The sequence below is a fragment of the Bubalus kerabau genome, chromosome 10, assembly GCF_029407905.1.
Source record: "Bubalus kerabau isolate K-KA32 ecotype Philippines breed swamp buffalo chromosome 10, PCC_UOA_SB_1v2, whole genome shotgun sequence".
NCBI classification, from domain to species: Eukaryota; Metazoa; Chordata; class Mammalia; order Artiodactyla; family Bovidae; genus Bubalus; species Bubalus kerabau.
This window is the reverse complement of record NC_073633.1, coordinates 99,424,006-99,429,771: the sequence shown is the minus strand read 5'-3', so window position 1 is coordinate 99,429,771 and position 5,766 is coordinate 99,424,006.

Genomic DNA, 5,766 nt, shown 5'->3' with positions numbered 1-5,766 from the left:
TCAGCTTTCTTCACAGTGTATATGTATGTAAATGTATATAGTTGTTATCATTTGCCGAGGGCTCTGAGGGGTCTGATGAAGAAGGAAATGGCAATCCCTTCCAGTATTCTTGCCTGGGAAATCCTTTGGACAGAGGAGCCTGGCCGGCCACAGTCCACAGGGTCACAGAAGAGTTGGATACAACTTATCAGGTAAACGACAACTGAGGGGTCTGATGGAGCCTTATAAATGGCATTCTATTTTTTTTAATCCACATGTATACAAATTGGGAAATAAGATAAAGGAGTATTAAATGTTGGCCAAACTTCTGTGTTGGCTTTCCCTGGTGCCCCAGTGGTAAAGAATCCACCTACAATGCAGGAGACACGAGTTCAATCCCTGGGTCGGGAAGATCCCCTGGAGAAGGAAATGCCAACCCACTCCAGTATGCTTGCCTAGAGAATCCCATGGATGGAGGAGCCTGAGAGCTACAGTTCACGGGGTGACAAAGAGTCAAGCACAGTTGAGTAACTAACACACTTCCCCTTCCCCCGCTGTGTCCACATATCCATTCTCTATACCCATGTCTCTATTCCAGCCCTGCAAATAAAAGCGGAGATGAAAGTTAAAGTTTAGCATGGGAACAAAATGGGTTTAATATAACGTCCAGGTAGGTATGAACAGAACACTCATACCTGTCCATGAGAACACTGGATAAGGCCAGCTTTGCCTCAGGTGAGGCTTGCCCAGGTAGTACTTAAGACATTAAAGAACAAAGCCCCGATCCTAGTAGGTAGCATGCTCCTAAGGGAGGCCTGGCATACTGCAATTCATGGGGTCATAGATTCGGACACGACTGAGCTACTGAACTGAACTGAATTGAACTGAACACAAATAAGGGAGTTGCTGAGCCAAACTTTGTTTTCCCAAATCTTCTTTTCCTAATGGTTGATCAGAAAAGTGGCAACACATCCCTGCAACCAAAATAAGTAAAGAAAAAGAAGACAGGCCAGATAGGTTACACTATTGAGCTTCTTCCATGTGGACGGCACACTATTGATTCGAGAATCCACATTCTCCCACAGTACTCTCCATATTTATTTATATATTTGGTTGCCTTTTGCACCTTTATTTGAATAGAGACCTTAATGAGAAGGAGCTTAAATCTAGGCCTAGCCTGGCAGGGATGTTCCTGAATGAGAGACTCTGCAGTTCATTCAGTTATAAGTGGAGGTTTGGCAGAGTGAAAGAATGGATAAGCTGGTAATATAACTTATTAGTTGTCTAGACATGGATAAGTAGCTCAAATATTTTGAGTGACTCTTTTAATTATGACATAAGATTGTAATACCAAAATCATAGAATCGAAATGACTATCAAGTAAAATAAAGTACATGACACATTGTCATTGTTCAGTCATTAAGTTGTGTACGACTCTTTGTGACCCCATGGACTGCAGCACTCCAGGCTTCCCTGTCCTTCACTCTCTCCTGGAGTTTACTCAAACTCACATCCGTTGAATTGCTGATGCCATCCAACCATCTCATCCTCTGTTGCCCCTTATCCTCGTGCCATCAATCTTTCCCAGCATCAGGGTCTTTTACAACAAAGCGGCTCTTCGCATTAGGTGCCCAAAGTATTGGAGCTTCAGCTTCAGCATCAGTCCTTCCAATGAATATTCAGGGTTGATTTCATTTAGGATTGACTGGTTTGATCTCCTTGCAGTTCAAGAGACTCTTGAGAGTCTTCTCTAGCACCACAATTGAAAAAAAAATCAGTTCTTTGGTGCTCGGCCTTCTTTGTGGTCCAACTCTCACTTTCATACATGACTACAGGAAAAATCATAGCTTTGTCCATACGCACCTTTATCCATAAGGTGATGTCTCTGCTTACGCTGTCTAGGTTTGTCATAGCTCTTCTTCCAAGGAGCAAGTGTCTTTTAATTTCATGGCTGCATTCACTGTCTGCTGGGATTTTGGAGCTCAAGAAAATGAAATCTTTCACTCTTTCCAATTTTTCTCCATCCATCTATTTGCTATGAAGTGATGGGACCAGATGCCATGAATTTAGTTTTTTGGATGTTGTTTCAAGTCAATTTTTTCACACTCTTCTTTCACTCTCATCAAGAGGCTCTTTAGTTCCTTTTTGCTTCCTGCCATTACAGTGGTATGTATCATCTGCATATCTGAGATTGTTGAGGCAATCTTGATTCCAACTTGTGATTCATTCAGCCTGGCATCAGAAGCATGATGTACTCTGTAAATTGCATGAGGTATAATATATTTGCAATAAATAATCACTATTTTTAGTACTTAGTATTTAAAAAATTGTTTTTCAAATTTATATTATCATGGACTCCATGAGGCATTATATGCAGATTTCAAAGTACTTAGAAAAATATTCATATAATAAATAGTGATAGTAAAGTGAAATAAATGTGGTGTTTTCTAACTACATAAATAATACAGTGTGAAAGAATTAGATCATCCATCAAATAAATAAAAACACTTATAGCATTTACATAAGTTTTCTAAGCAAAGCAGATATTCTATTAATCTGATTAAATTTACATGACAGTCTCCATGTTTTAAAAGAATCACTTTTGTGAACTTTGAACTCAAAACCTTTTAAGCAATTGACCAATAGCTACTTTTGATGTCTGGCAAATTAGCTCTGGTGAAAGTGTTGTATGTTTCATCCTTAACTCATGATATGGATCTTGATTTAATATTTCTTACTGACAAAAAGAAAATTCCCCCTGGTGTTTTGAACTTCTGGATATACATGTTAATGAAAGCATGCAAGTAGCAAATATGTGATAGAATCTATTCAAATGTAGTTAATTATGAGAGCACTTCAGTCTTGCTCATCAGAGTGAAGTATTGCCAATTCCTATGTGTACAGTTAGTTCAGTTCAGTTCAATCGCTGAGTCGTGTCCGACTCTTTGCGACCCCATGAATTGCAGCACACCAGGCCTCCCTGTCCATCATCATCTCCCGGAGTTCACTCAAACTCACGTCCATCAAATCGGTGATGCCATCCAGCCATCTCATCCTCTGTTGTCCCCTTCTCCTTCTGCCCCTATTCCCTCCCAGCATCAGAGTCTTTTCCAATGAGTCAACTCTTCGCATGAGGTGGCCAAAGTACTGGAGTTTCAGCTTCAGCATCATTCCTTCCAAAGAAATCCCAGGGCTGATCTCCTTCAGAATGGACTGGTTGGATCTCCTTGCAGTCCAAGGGACTCTCAAGAGTCTTCTCCAACACCACAGTTCAAAAGCATCAATTCTTTGGCGCTCAGCTTTCTTCACAGTCCAACTCTCACATCCATACATGACCACAGGAAAAACCATAGCCTTGACTAATATGACCCATTATAGGCTATTTGCAAATTTGAAGTAATGCATATTTATTTCATATTTTTTGATCACCCAGGGAGATGTTAATAGGCCAAATTTTTTCCTTACTGTATTGTTACTATATTAAGCAAGATTACTTTGATCTTCATTCCTTTATTCATTTGTTTACTTATTGAATTAATTTGTTTAAAAAATATTACCTGTTAAACACCAACTATACTTTATTTACTGGGAATACAGAAATGGTTGTATTACTCTTCTCATCTACAAAGAACACATAACCTTAGAGCTTTTTATAAAGAATTTTCCCTTTTTGGGAGAGAGAGGGACTCATCTGTTTATTTGATTTTAGTTCACGAATCATACCTCATATCATTTAATATTTCCTGACACATTTCCATTCAGATGATACATTTACTCTAAGGAACACAAACCTGTGTTTGCATCTCTGACAGCAAAGGAGAGACTGACTAATGGGATTGATGCTCGGCTTGAATAATGTAGGATGTTGTGACAACGACCGTAGCAACGAATCTTAAATAATAGGCCCCACCTGATGCAATTCGAAAATATGCACACCATTGTCTTAGTTGCAAATATGTTAGATTTCATTTCTGCTTCTGCGATGCCACTGAGTGTAATTCATCTTGATGACAGTTGACAGGAGAAACTAATTTCTCTTAGAAGCACTTCCCAATTACCTTCCTTTTTTTTCCCCCTAAACACTAAGCAGTTTGAGGCACTTGGGAACAAACATTTCCCTCTGTCTTTTCTCTATGCGGAGGAAAGAAATGAGGTGATATGGCATGCATTAATGTTACTGCTTTCTCTGACTTGCAGAAATTAACTTTAAATAGTGAGTGGCCAGGGTATATGTGATTTGAACAAACTTTGGGGTAGATATGATATACATTGCTAATGGAAATGATTTAGGAGAAGCAAATTTGTATGTATCAACTTCCTTTTTATTTAAAGCAAATATTGAGAAAGGAAGGAAGAAGGAAGGGAAGAGAGGAAAAAAGGGAAAGTGGAGTGGGGAAAATATCCGAAAATATTTCTTTTCTACCCTGAATGTAAAACCTCAGAACAAAGTAGGAGAATCTTCCTTGCTCATGCATATGTTCATGAAAGCTGTCCAAAATGTTTAAACAATAAAACAGCATGCATTTTTAGAAAGATTTGAAATATGAGTATATGGATCCTTTTCTTAAATGATAGTCATACAATGAGAGTTACCCATGATGATAAAATGTGCTTCATCTCAACTGTCATAGCTTGAAATTTAAATATTGAGAGTATGAATGTTCCCAGGAAATTAGCAGGATCAAATATTACTTAACAGACTACATATATCATTTCAATATCATTTCATTTCATATATCCATCCCGATTTATAGTCCTTTTTTTTTGACAAAGTTGTAATTAATTTTGTAACTCATCTATAGAAGTTGGATGAACTTTTCTTTAACTCACAATGATTTAACTTTAAGGATGAGATTGATGATGTTTTAATGGAGAAAAGAGAATAATGAAAGACTTTAAAAGAAAATGACTTGTTTTGGTAATGAGACATGATTACTTTAATGAAGATTAAGAAAGTTAAAGTCCATGTGAGGAAAAAAACATTCCCAGAACATTTGCTAGCACTGGCAATCATAGCAAAAGATGAATGAAAGAAATTGCGCTACTGTAATAATTTATACAAACAAACTATAAAGAACACCTACAGTTGATCTGAGACAGAATACAGAAGTAAATATTAAGACAGGTGAGGTATACACCAAAGGAGAGGCTAAAACAATGAAAACATTTAGTATACCTATTGAAGTATGTTCCATAAACTTTGATCCTCTCACTCATTACAAGGATATAGCAGATGATAAGACTTTGAGCTTGAGAGAGGATTTTAAAAATTTATCAGGAATGAGCTGTACTGTAAATCTCTTTGTCCTGCTCCACCAAAGGGTAGGGAGTTTTGTGGCTACCTCCAAATTCCAAAACCAGTTAGAAGAACTTCCAATAAATTATTCAAAGAGACATTTTTTTGTGGACTGGGATTATCTTCTATTCAAAAAGGAGTGCAACATTGAAGTTGATTCCCCTTTAACAAAATGAAGAGGGTTCAGTGAGAACATTTAATAGTTAATGTGGGGGACTTCCCTGGTGGTCCAGTGGTTAAGAATCCATCTTGCAATGCAGAGGACATGGGTTTGATCGCTGGTCAGGAAGCTAAGGTCTCACATGCTGCAGAACAACTAAGCCCACATGCTCCAGAGCTTGTGAGCTGCAATTACCAAAGCCAGCATGCCACGACTAGAAAATCCGTGTACTGCAGCAAAAGAGCCCGCATGCTGCAACTAGGACACAAAACAGCCAAATAAATAAATAATTTTTTAAAAAATGTGTATTCCTAAAGGTTGGGGAATGCAA